Source organism: Sapajus apella, unplaced genomic scaffold, assembly GCF_009761245.1.
Source record: "Sapajus apella isolate SASKATOON/1434 unplaced genomic scaffold, GSC_monkey_1.0 scaffold12, whole genome shotgun sequence".
Classification (NCBI taxonomy): Eukaryota; Metazoa; Chordata; class Mammalia; order Primates; family Cebidae; genus Sapajus; species Sapajus apella.
In genome coordinates this window covers 1,037,446-1,050,616 of record NW_022436952.1, presented here as the reverse complement: position 1 = coordinate 1,050,616, position 13,171 = coordinate 1,037,446, and the positions used below count along the sequence as shown (strand labels likewise).

At 51.5% G+C, this 13,171-nt stretch overlaps 1 non-coding gene and 1 pseudogene across 1 annotated transcript; both read right to left on the bottom strand.

Moving 5' to 3' along the window:
* LOC116553597 lies at positions 1-47 on the bottom strand (annotated as a pseudogene).
* A 7,072-nt stretch (positions 48-7,119) lies between these two features.
* LOC116553592 lies at positions 7,120-7,310 on the bottom strand. Its single transcript, XR_004269825.1, has one exon. It is a non-coding gene; the product is annotated as a U2 spliceosomal RNA (small nuclear RNA).
* Between the last annotated feature and the right edge of the window lie 5,861 nt (positions 7,311-13,171).

The window sequence follows — 13,171 nt, the reverse complement described above, 5'->3', positions numbered from 1 at the left end:
AAGAACAGATACTACACTTGATCTTAGCCAAAAGGCCGAGAAGCGATAACCACCGTCGCCACGCAGGCCACGGTACACATTCGTCCACTCACCCTGAGCTCACGGTAAGAAAAATCATCTTCAAGTAAAGAAGCCCTCTCTTCCCTACCTTCACACGGTACTCCGTGTTACAATTTGCAACATTGTATAAGTAGTACTGTTACAAGTTTGGGGGGATATTTACTTACTCTTTTTGCTCCCATAGCTCCCGGGCGAAACAGCCATTTTAAATTTGCATGCCCCGCCCCACAGGCGCCGAGCTCCTTTCTCCCTGCCAGCCCGCCTGCCGCGGAACCGGAAAGCGCTTGTTAATCCCCGGGATCGCGGGAAAGCTCCTTCCGCTTCTAGGCCCTTCAATAGGAAAAGCCCAAAACGAAAACCGCCAAGAAGAGTACTAGGAGGCGTTTCTTTCCAACAGCTCTCCCTTTCTCTCTTCTTTCTCCCCTCCCTTCCCCTCCCCTCCTCCTCCTGTTTCTCTCTCTCTCTCTCTCTCTCTCTCCTTCCCTCCCTCCTCTTTTTCAGTCCTGACCTAGCTGGCTTCCAACGTTTCTTTACACGTGTTTTTTTTCACACATACGTTGAAAGAATAGTTGAGTGAGCACCCGTGTTGCCACCCCCCCCCCCGCCCCGACGTCACCTTGCTGGACTTGCTTCGTTATATGTGTTACAGACATGTGATGACATCTTTTGTGTCGCTGAGCGCAGGGAGACAGGTACTTACGTCTCCGTCCCTCTCGCCATTTCTCGACCGTCTGGCCCGGCGAGTTTTCGAGGAGGCGAGGGCGCAGCCCCGGAGAGGAAGCGCTCCCTCCCACAGGTTCGAGGCCCGGGCGGAGCCTTGGGAAACTGGCCCCTCCGCTTCGTGTGTGGCGCTGCGAAGCCGCTTCTGCCCGGGAAGGAGGCGAGGGGCCTGGAACGCAGAGGGAACCGCCGGTTCCGAAGCCCCGGGGTGCGCCCGGAGGACCGAGTGTCTGGGGCGGCGCGGGGCGGGGGGCTGGGCGGGAGGGGCCGGGGGCCGGGAGGTGACCCCGGAGGGCGTCGGATCTGGCGGGGCCTCGTGGGCTCCCCTCCCTCGGAGGGGGCGCGCTGACGGTGGGCGGTGGCGCCGTGAGCGCGACCACCACTTCCCTGGGAACGCGAGAGTTCGGACCAGCTACTGGGGCCTGGGCGGAGAAGCGGGAAGGCAGCGAGGGCCTGGGCCCGGGTGGGGCAGTGCGGGGGCTGAGAGGTGGCCAGATTCTGGCTGTACTTTGAAAGCGGAGCTGACGGCCTTTGTGGAGAGCTGGGATGGGGGTGAGAGAAAGGAGTGGAGGGTGACTCCAAGGGTGTGGGCCAGAGCGACTGCCGCATTCAGAGTTGGGCGAGGACTAGGTTTGTTGGTTTGGGGTTGGCGGGTTGGGGGGTTGGAGGTAGGGAGTTGGGGAGGGCGCGGGATGTCCTGATCGGTTTTGGAGAGGACGAGCTAGAGAGGCGGCAAGCCGGACGGCCAAGCGGAGGTGTCAGCCAGGCCGCTGGATGTGCCATTCTGGACTCCAGGCTGGGACTCTTTGGAGACCGTGAGTCTGGAGGAGCGCCTTCGAAGGAGAAAGAGTGTTAGTCCGCAGGCAGAAGGCCCAGGAATAAGCCCCGGGGCACTCCAAAGTCAAGGAGGCGATCCTTCTGCCTCAGTCTCCCTAGTAGCTGAGACTACAGGCGCGCATCACCATGACTGGTTAATTTTTTTTTTTTTTTGACACGAAGTTTTGCTCTCTCATCTTGGCTAGAGTCCAGTGGCGCGATCTTGGCTCACTGCAACCTGCGCCTCTCGGGTTCAAGCAGTTCTGCCTCAACCTCCTGAGTAGCTGGGACTACAGGCATGTGCTACCACGTTCGGCTAATTTTTGTGTTTTTAGTAGAGACGGGGTTCACCATGTTGGCCAGGCTAGTCTTGAACTCCTGACCTCAAGTGATCCGCCCGCCTCAGTCTTCCAAACTGCTGAGATTGCAGGCGTGAGCCACTGAGCCAGGCCCATATGCTACTTCTTTTTTCCTTCCTTCCTTCCTTCCTTCCTTCCTTCCTTCCTTCCTTCCTTCCTTTCTTCTTCCTTCCTCTTTTGAAAAGATGGAGTCTTCCTCTGTCGCGATTTTGGCTCACTGCAACCTCCACCTCCTGGGTTCAAGCAATTCTCCTATCTCAGCCTCCTGAGTAGCTGTGACTGTAGGCGCCTGCCACCACACTTGGCTAATATATGTATTTTTAGGAGAGACAGGGGTTTCACCATATTGGCCAAGGTGGTCTTGAACTCTTGACCTCAGGTGATCCATCCACCTCGGCCTCCCAAAGTGTTGGGATTACAGGCAGGATCCACTGTGCCCAGCATGCCTCTTTTTTAAAAAAGGTATTTGGTAGAGATGGAACATCTTGCTACAGTCTTGCTGCTCACAGTGTGGTCCCCAGACCAGCACCATTGACATCATCTGGGAGTGGGTTAGAAGTGTAGAATCACTGGCTCCAGACCAATTGCATCAGAATCTGCATGTCAACAAGGTTCCCCAGAATGCACATGCAGATTAGAGTTTGAGAAGCATTCTGCTCTGGGACTTGATGACAGAAGGAGGGGGAATAAGGGAGAGAGAAGCGGCAAATATTTTTTGAGATCTCAACTCTCACTACCAGTGTCTGAAACTTGGGGACCACATGGATTCGGATAACAAGTGATGTAACTCCAGACGTCTACGCTGGTGGCTGAGTGGCTTTTAGAACACTTTCTGGGGTTATACAATACAGAATCAGCAAGTTGAGGCAGAAAGGCCTGAAGGGAGATGGCCAATGTGTGTGAGCAAGGCTGATTCTAAGGAGTTGAGAGCGGGGGTGGTGGCATGCACCTGTAGTCCCGGCACCTCAGAAGGCTGAGGTGAAGGGTCGCTTGAGCCCGGGAGGTTGAGCTTGCAGTGAGCCATGGTCAAGCCACTGCACTCCACCATGGGCCACAGAGGAAGACCCTGTCTAAAAAAAAAAAAAAAATCTTGAGGCCTTCTGTTTCTGTGATCAGGGGTGAGGTATACAGGTGGTCCCCGTAGACTGGGAGAGATGATGCAGGGTTAATATTTTGTGTAAGAGAAGAGAGTTCATATTTCAGAATCCCTGGTACGCCAGTGTGTAACGAGCAGGCAGGCCGAGAGAAGTGACAACATGTGTATGTTTTTATAAAGACTTAGAGGCAAATGGTTAGAGCAGCATTATTCGAATAGCTCTGAACTGAAAACTACTCAAACGTCCATCAGTGGGTGAACGGATAAACAGAATGTGACATTCAGGAATGAAAACAGAATGGCACATGCCACAACGGATGAACCTCAGGAAACATTATGCACAGAGAAAGACATCCGTCAGATGCAAAAGACCACAGACTGTGTGATTCCCTTTATGTGAAATGCCAGGAAAGGGAACTCTGTAGACATACAGATCAGTGGTTGACGGAAAGTGAGGGTGGGAGTGGGCAATGACTGTGTAGCGAGGCAAAACTTTACCTCTGTCCTCTTAGGGTCCCCGCTGGGCCCGAGAATCAAACTGACGTCAGATAGATTAGCAGGAGGAAAGCATAGGCACTCAATGTAAGGTGTTTTTGTTTTTTGAGATGGAGTTTCACTCTTGTTGCCCAGGCTGGAGTGTAATGGCACGGTCTCAGCTCACTGCACCCTCTGCCTCCCGGGTTCAGGCGATTCTCCTGCCTCAGCCTCCTGAGTAGCTGGAATTACAGGCATGCGCCACCACCTCTGGCTACTTTTTTGTATTTTTAGTAGAGATGGGGTTTCTCCATGTCGGTCAGGCTGGTCTCAAACTCCTGACCTAAGGTGATCTGCCTGCCTCAGCCTCCCAAAGTGCTGGGATTATAGGCGTGACCCACCGTGCCTGGCCACCCAATGTAAGTTTTGTATGACACAGGAGCGCTCATAAGGAAATGAAAACCCAAGGCCATGGTCATATATGTGTATTTGTTCTGGTAATTTTCTGCCTCTCCTTCCACTTGCCGTTCTTTTCTCCTGCTCTTTTGTACTGCATAGAGCTGCATAAAGGATAGTGAGTCAAACGACAGCCTTTTTTGCTGCAGTTGGTCACGGGGCTGCCTCTGCTACTCATCCTGTGCCTCATGGACAACAGGTTATGCTCACGTCCAAGCTACAGAGAAGTGGAGCCAGTGCCAGGGAGAGGTAGTAGGGACCTATGGGAGGGGGGCCTTATTGAGAACAGAGTCCTTGGCATCATTAGGGGCAGAGGGTAGAAGCAAGCACATATGACAATCCTGTGTCTGCCCTGTTTCTGGAGACGCAGATGCAGAAAGCAGGTCAGAGGGACCTTGACTCGACAGGAAGTTGGGGGGTTGAGAGTAGCCATAGCATATAATCAAGCCCGTTACTGATTTCTTGGTATCCGATGTCATTGTTTTTTTTTTTTTTTTTTTTTTTCTTTTCTTTTTTTTAAACTCTGCGTTAGGCTTTGTTTTAACTGCAAGACCGATGTCATTGTTACACGCTCTAGAAACCTCTGTCAAAATAGTGGTCTTACCTAATGGTGCTAAACAACAACCGAGACCGTTTATTGAGTTCGTGAAATCGTGGAGTGGCTGCCATTCTAGGAGCAGTGAGTTGACGTCTCCTCTAACATTGTTTTGAGACAAGAAAACTTTTTTATACTTTAACAGCCAGGGGTCAGCATTTCTCAAATCATATATTTGCATGTAGCACAGAAGATGCTCTTTTAATAAAAATCCAGAAAGTTTTTGTGCACTATGTAATAGAGAACAATGTCAGATCAAAGCAACAACGACACTTAACATTTGCCCAAAGCTTGGTAAATGTTGATGGTCACTGTGTACCTTCAGATAGCCTTGTACTCTAACAGAGAGACTGATTTCAAAACCAGGTGAAGAGAACATGCCTCTGCCTGCCTGTACCTATGACTGTCAACGTCAATCAGGAAAGTGTGGGTTTGTTCCAGTTATTTTCCGGCCCCCTTTTACTTGCCATTCTTCTGCCTCCTGCTCTTTTGTACTGCACAGAGCTACAGAAAGTGAGTGAGTCTAATGACAGCCCCTCTTTTGCAGTTGGTCACACGGTACTCATCCTGTGTCTCCCGTCCTCTCCCCCTCCAAATCCCCTCTGATCCTCAGCTATCACCTCTGCTGGTACTGGTGGTTTCCCTGGTACTGCGAACGAAACTCTCATTCCCGAGGGGCCTATACCCCTCGAGGCCACATCCTTCTCAAGTCAGGCTTCCTGCACTTGTCCATTCATTTCACAGGTGGACCTGGGAGTAACACCTGTCACCCAAAGAGATCTCCAGAGTCCACGCATATTCCACCTGCCCTCCCTGCGTACGAGCACCACTCCCTCCTGAGGATGGATCAGAGTCATTAATCCCTGCCAAGATGGCAACTGCTCACGCCTGCTGGTCCAACCTGTCCAGTTATGGCCGTAGCTCGAAGGCTTGACGTTCAATGGGACCCACTTGTGCTTCCACCCTTTGGTTCCTTTATTTTTATTTATTTGAGATGGGGTCTGGTTCTGTCACCAAGGCTGGAGTGCAGTGCACAGCTTACTGCAGCATCCACCTCCCAGGCTCAGTTGATCCTCCTGCCTCAGCCTCTGAAGTAGCTGGTGTACAGATATTTGTCACCATGAACAGGGTTTCACTACATTGCCTAGTCTCTTTCTTTTGTGCTTTGTTTTCAGACAGGGCTCTGGCTCTGCCACCTAGGCTGGAGTGTAATGGTGTGATCTCACCTCACTGTGGCCTCCTGGGCTCAAGCCATCCTCCCACCTGGGCCTCCCAAAGTGCTGGGATTACAAGCATGGGCCGCTGTGTCTGGCCTGAAGCAGCCTTTAGAGAAAGAAGCTGGGGGAGTTTTGCTGAGGACAGACAAGATTCCTGGAGTTTGGAAGGGGTGACAGATTGGGTCAGCAAAAGGGACAATTCCAATTATTATGTTGGGATGCAATTTATAGACACAGAGATGAGACGCAAAAGAGTCTGGAGAGATTGTCATCATGGTTGCTAGGCAGCTGCTGGTGGCTGATCCTTAAAACGACATACACACGTAGAACAGAGCCTAAAGATGCATCAGTAGCATGAAGTGCTGCTTCATGCCCCATATGTGACTAGCAGCCCTCCTATGTATTTTATCGCATCCCGTTATTTCTATCAGCCAGTCCACTTACTACCCTCCTGGGCAATCCTTTGTCTCCCCCTCTGAAATCCCATCACCGAGGGCTGGGACCCTCATCAACACTTATCCCCTTCCCCCCCGCCGCGCTAGTCTGGTGCCTGGCGAGTTGAAGGCACTCAGTAAACCTTTGTGGAGCGAATAAATGACGGAGAGGCCGTGATGAGCACAACACTCAATCAGAGAGGACGCAAGTTAGGAGGCCATTGGCCTGGGGCAGGGTGGTGAAGGGGGAAGATCAGGCTTGGGTTGGGAGGACACCAAAGGGCAGGGCTGTGTGCCAGGTGCTCTGGGGGAAGATAGGCGGTCAAGGCCATCATTGCACATATGCACACAATGCTTGAACTCAAGTTCTGCTCCTCTGTGTTCCTCGATAAATAAACTACCTGTACCCAGGTTTTTCCTGGGTAAGAAAGGAAGTTTGTAGCCGGCACGTTGGTGCCTGCCTTAAAATGCCAACTACTCCAGGGGCTGAAGTTTGGAAAGGGGTCCAGGCTAACGCTTGTAATCCCAGCACTTTAGGAGACCCAGGTGGGTGGATCTCCTGAGGTCAAGAGACATGGTGAAACCCCGTCTTTACAAGGAACACAAAAATTGGCCGGGTATGGCTGTTATCCCAGCTACTGGGGAGGTTGAGACAGGAGAATGGCTTGAAGTGAAGCAGAGGCTGCAGTGAGCCTAGACCGCACTTTTGCACTGCATCCTAGGCAACAAAAAGCAAAAAAAAAAAAAAAAAAAAAAAAAAAATTCCGAGTCCAAGTGGAGCAACAGCCCTAGCACCTCATCTTTTGGGTCGAACCATCGCTTTGTGAAGCGTGATACCGAGAGAGCAACCGTCATCTTTTTCTGATCTTGTAAACATATTGTATCCCCTCGAGGGGGGTGCACCGTTCCTGGAAGTACTGCAATACCAGGTCGATGCGTGGAGTGGACGGAGCAAGCTCCTATTCCATCTCCCTGCTCCAAAAATCCATTTAATATATTGTCCTCGGATAGAGGACGTATCAGATATTAAACTGATAAGAACAGATACTACACTTGATCTTAGCCAAAAGGCCGAGAAGCGATGCCGCCGTCTCCGTCCCCGCCGTCACCGTCCCACCCTCATCCACATTCAAGTCGCGGTGAGAGCCCCAGCCTCGCTCCTTGCCTCATTCTCTTTGTCTCGTCCACACCGCTGTTCACGCCATTACACACTCGGGCTGATTTTTTTATTCTCCACGTTTTAAAGGAGAAATCTTTTACCCTTGCTATTCCCGCGTTTCCGGGCTTTCATTTCAAATTTGCATGCCCCGCCCTTTCCCCCCGGGAGGCGTGATCACCTCGTTTGACTCCGTCCCCTGGCCGCCTCCGCTGTCAAGGGCCGGGGCTCCGTTGGGGGCGACTTCCTTGTTTGTGTCAATCCAGCCAAAAGACAGAACCGAAAGAGACTGGGGGCGAAGGCAAGATGGGTCTGTGGAAGAGACCTGTCGGCGGAGAGCGGTCCACGTTTTCCTGGAGAAAGACGAGGTCGCAAGGCCTCATCACAAGAGGAGACCAGGCTGCGCCGGGTCTTTCGTTCGTCACCAGCCTCATACCTGCTGGACGAGGGGCTCATTCCCCTCTGCCAGGCTGGAGGCTGACCATCAGATACCGGTTGTAGGGAGGCTGCGCGTGGACGGCGAGGGGCCCGGCAGGGGTTCTCCCCAAGCGCCTGCGCCTCCGGTGGCATCTATGCACGGACCGTGTCCTGTGCCGTGTAGGGAAAGCTTCCTCTCTGCTTGGGACGCGGATTCCTCTCACCTCCTCCTCCTCGCCTGGCTATTCCTGACGCAGGTTATCGGGACTCCGCTTGGGTGTCAGCCGTCCGGGAAGCCTCCCTTAGTTAACGGCCCTCCGCACCCGCCCCATAGGGTGACTGGCAGCCCTCCTACGTATTTCATCGCACCCCGTTATTTCTATCAACTACTCCACTCACCACCCTTCTGGGCAGTCCTTTCCCTCCCCTCTGAAATCCCATCACGGAGGGCTGAGACCCTCATCAACACTTATCCCCGTTTCCCCGCACTAGTCTGGTGCCTGGAGATTTGAAGACGCTCAGTAAACCTTTGTGGAGAGAAGAAACCACGGATAGGCCGTGATAAGCACGACACACTCAGAGAGGACGCAGTTAGGAGGCTATTGGCCCGGGGCAGGCGTCAAGGGGGAAGATCGGGCTCGGGGTGGGAGGACACCAGAGGGCTGGGGTGTCTGCCGGGTGCTCTGGGGGAAGATGGGCGTCAAGGCCCCCAGCAAAGTTGGGTAAGTCTCTCTGAGACACAGACTGCCGCCTGCAGCTTCTGCATTTACCTTTCCCGTCCTCCTTCCTCACACGACAGTGGACTTGGGAGTTTATGTCTCTTATTTGATTTCAGAAAAGCAAGAAGGTATCAAAGATCCGATAGTGACACTCAGCTAGTCATGCGCCCCCTGCAGGATGCCTGTTGAACAAACAACCAGGTCAAAAAATATAAACTGTGCCCGTCCCAATGCCAGCCTCGGGCTCAGGGCTCTAATTCACTCAACAGCTTTAGGAGGTGGGCATTACTATTAGCCACAGCCAGGATTAGGGTGAGGCCAGACCTCCAGGGCTGAATTTCAGAAGGTGTTTCTCCTGAACCCTTCAGTAATCAAAGTAAATAATAGTTCAATGCAATATATCTTACCTCAGTTATCGGATAATCAAGACATTTATCTGGATTGCTGAGTCTTTTGGTGCCCCCTTACTTTTTTTTCCCCATCTCAGCAAGGGTTTCCCTCCTTTCACTTTACCCCAACCTCCACCCCATCATTGTCATCTCCATTTTATTGTCCCGTTAAGTACAATATGGCAGCCACCCATCTCAGCCTCCCAAAGTGCTGGGATTCTAGGTGTGAGCCACTGTGCCTGGCCTATGTATGCATGCATGTATCTTTTGAGATAAGGTTTCCCTCTGTTGTCCAGGCTGGAGTGCAGTGTTACAGTCATGGCTCATTCACCATACATCAAGATAAATGCCAAGTGGGTCAAAGATTTCAAAGTGAAAAAGATGGAACGATAAAAGTATACAAGGGCCGGGCACGGTGGTTCACGCCTGTAATTCCAGAGCACTTTTGGAGGCCAAGGTGGGCGGATTTGCTTGAGTCCAAGAGTTTGAGACCAGCTTAGGCAATATAGCATGACCTCGTCTCTACAAATAAGTTTTAAAAAAATTGTAAAAAAAAAGTGGACCAAAAAGACGTATAGAGGAGGCTGGGGATGGTGGCTCATGCCTGTAATCCCAACACTTTGGGAGGGCAAGGTGGGAAGATCACTCGAGCCCAGCAATTCAAGACCAGCCTGAACAATATAGGGATACTACACAAACATAATAGTAGTAATAATAATAATAAATTTAAAATTAGCCAGGCATGGTGGTGTGTACCTGTGGTTCTAGCTACTGAGGCAGGCTGAGGCGGGAGCATCACTTGAGCCCAGGAGGTTGAGACCAGCCTGAGCAACATAGTGAGATACCGTTAGTATTAAAAGAAAAAAATGCAGTAAAATATGAAGCTTTTTTCTTTCTTCTTTCCTGTCTCTCCACCTGTCACAGTGTTTTTCACTTTCATTCTTTTTTTTTTTTTTCCATAAAACCATGATTTACAATAGCCCAGATGGTGTTTTTCACTTTCTATTTTTTTTTTTTTTTTTTGAGACAGAGTTTCACTCTTGTTCCGCAGGCTGGAGTGCAATGGCGCGATCTCGGCTCACCGCAACCTCCGCCTCCTGGGTCCAGGCAATTCTCCTGCCTCAGCCTCCTGAGTAGCTGGGATTATAGGCATGCGCCACCATGCCCAGCTAATTTTTGTATTTTTGGTAGAAACGGGGTTTCACCATGTTGACCAGGATGGTCTCGATCTCTTGACCTCATGATCCACCCGCCTCGGCCTCCCAAAGTGCTGGGATTACAGGCGTGAGCCACCGCGCCCGGCTTCACTTTCTATTTTATGTCGCACTCGTCGGGCACAGGATGCAGGTAGGAGGGTGCAGACTCTTGCGGGAGCCCAGAGGCCCTCTGTCTCACAACTTAGGATGGTCCCTGTGACCTCAAAACTCACTAGTGAAGGAGGAGGTCTGAGCTCCCAGTGGGGTAACCAGTCATCCCAGTTTGCTAGGGGATTAGGGGTTTCCTGGAATATGGGACTTTCAGAACTAAAATGAGCAAAGTTCCAGGCAATCGGGGGAGTTGGTTACCCTAGACCTCTGAGCTGTGCTAGACCTTGGAGTGGGCTCCAGATTTCCGGGGAAATGAGAACAACCACCCTGACCGTTCACAGGGGGCATTCCTCAAGGGTGGCACATGCTGAGAGGATGTGGTCGGGGGGATGCAGCTGGTTTTTGGTGGCCTCAAGAACCTACAGGGAGGCAGAGGACCCCCCTCCCCCCAACTGTGTGCTTCTCGCCTTTCCCGCACCAAGTCCCAACAGCCCATAACACCTCTTGCTACCATCAAGACCCTCATTCTGCTCCTCAGGAAGTCCTGGCACCCAGGCCATGAAATCTGGTTCTGAGACAGACATACTTGGTGAGACTGAGGTAACCTCCTTTTACCCACACCTAAGAGCCTGGGAGTTTCCTTTTGTGTCCAATAAGGGCTAATCCTGGGTGGTCTATGGCTGCCTGTCTGCAAGGTCACAGAAGGACCTGACCGCCACCTCTTGCTGTTTTCCTGATGGTGCCCTTGGTCTCCTGCAAGTTCTCCGAGGCCATCTCAGTCCTTGTTCAAGTCTACGTTTCCTGGAGAGAACCCTTCTTGGCACTGTCACCTCTGTTGAGATAACTGTCCTCCAAATATCCAGTCCCCTTCTCTAGCCACCCCTAGAAATATCTCTTGGGGACCCCCATCTCCAGGCTGTCTGAATTCCTTCTGGCCTCTCAGTCCCTGGATGCTGAGGGCCACTCCCTTTTCCTTCCTCAAGTCCTTACTTTCCTTGGCTTCAGGCACTTGCAGTTTTGTGGCCTTTTAAAGTCCCATGGTTTTCCTTCTGCCTCTCCAGATGCTGCTTCTCCATCCTTCACTTGATTTCCCTGCCTCGAATGTGGAGATGCTCATGACAGTGTTATGGGCCACTTTCCTCCTCTCACCCCATTGCTCCCTGGGGAATCCCACCCATCCCAGGGCTCGTGGGTCTGTTTCTCACTGACCACCCAAGTCCGCCCCTCCCACAAAGGCCTCCCCTGAGCTCCAGGCTCCTGAGCAAATGCACTCTGGACATCTGTCACCACGTGGATAGCCTGCAGACAGACATCACACCATGGCTGCAACTGAGCTCTTGAAAACCTTCCCAAGGCTGGCATGGTGGCTCTCGCCTGCAATCCCAGCACTTTGAGAGACTGAGGCGGGTAGATCACTTGAGCCCAGAAGTTCAAGACCAGCCTGAGGAACATGGTGAAACCCCTCCTCTACTAAAAATACAAAAATTAGCCAGGCGTGGTAGCACTTGCCTGTGAACCTGGGAGGTGGAAGTTGCAGTGAGCTGAGATCATGCCACTGTGCTCAGGCTGGGTGACAGAGCAAGACTCCATCTAAAAAAAAGAAAATAAAAAAAAAAAATTAGCCAGGCATGGTGATGTGTGCCTGTAGTCCCAGTTACTCTGGAGGCTGAGGTGGGAGGATCACTGAAGCCCAGGGTGTGGAGGTTACAGTGAGCTGAGATCACACCATTGCTCTCCAACCTGGGCCATAGAGTGAGACCCTGTCTCAAAGAAAAAGAAAAAAAAAAAGCTTTCCCACCTTGCAGGCATCTCCTACCTGCCTCAGTCAGTGTTCCCTGGACCTATTGTTAGACTCTGTGTAAATTCATGGAAAATGTCATCAAAATTAGAGTTTCTGCTCAAATAATGTTCATTTTAGTTTGGTATCACTCACACACTACAAACTTGAAGAGGGTGTTTTTTGTTTGTTTTTGTTTTGTTTTGTTTTGTTTTTTGAGACCAAGCCTTGCCCTGTTGCCTAGGCTGGACTGCAATGGCGATCTCGGCTCACTGCAACCTCAGCCTCTAGGGTTCAAACCATTCTTGTGCCTCAGCCTCCTGAGTAGCGATACAGGTGCCCGCTACCACGCCCAGATAATTTTTGTATTTTTTTTTTTTTTTTTTTTTTTGAGAGACGGAGTTTCACTCATGTTACCCAGGCTGGAGTGCAATGGCGCGATCTCGGCTCACCGCAACCTCCGTCTCCTGGGTTCAGGCAATTCTCCTGCCTCAACCTCCTGAGTAGCTGGGATTACAGGCACGCACCACCATGCCCAGCTAATTTTTTGTATTTTTAGTAGAGACGGGGTTTCACCATATTGACCAGGATGGTCTCGATCTCTTGACCTCGTGATCCACCCGCCTCGGCCTCCCAAAGTGCTGGGATTACAGGCTTGAGCCACCGCGCCCGGCCTAATTTTTGTATTTTTAATACAGACAGGGTTTCACCATGTTGGCCAGGCTGGTCTCAAACTCCTGACCTCGTGATCCACCTGCCTCAGTCTCCCAAAGTGCTGGGATTACAGGCATAAGCCACCGAGCCCAGGCCGAAGAGGATGTATTTTCTTTTTCTTTATTCTTTTTTTCTTTTTTTTGAGACGGAGTCCCACTCTGTTGCCCAAGCTGGAGTGCAGTGTGGCACGATCTTGGCTCACTGCAACTTTCACCTCCCAGGTTCAAGCAATTCTCTGCCTCAGCCTCCCGAGTAGCTGGGATTACAGGCACACGGCACCATGCCGGCTAATTTTTGTATTTTTAGTAGAGACAGGGTTTCATTAGCTTGGCCAGGCTGGTCTTGAACTCCTGACCTTGTGATCCACCCACCTCAGCCTCCCAAAGTGCTGGGATTACAGGCGTGAGCCGCCGCGCTCGGCTGGTGTATTTTTTAATATCCAACCTGAAACTGCAGGAAAGGCCC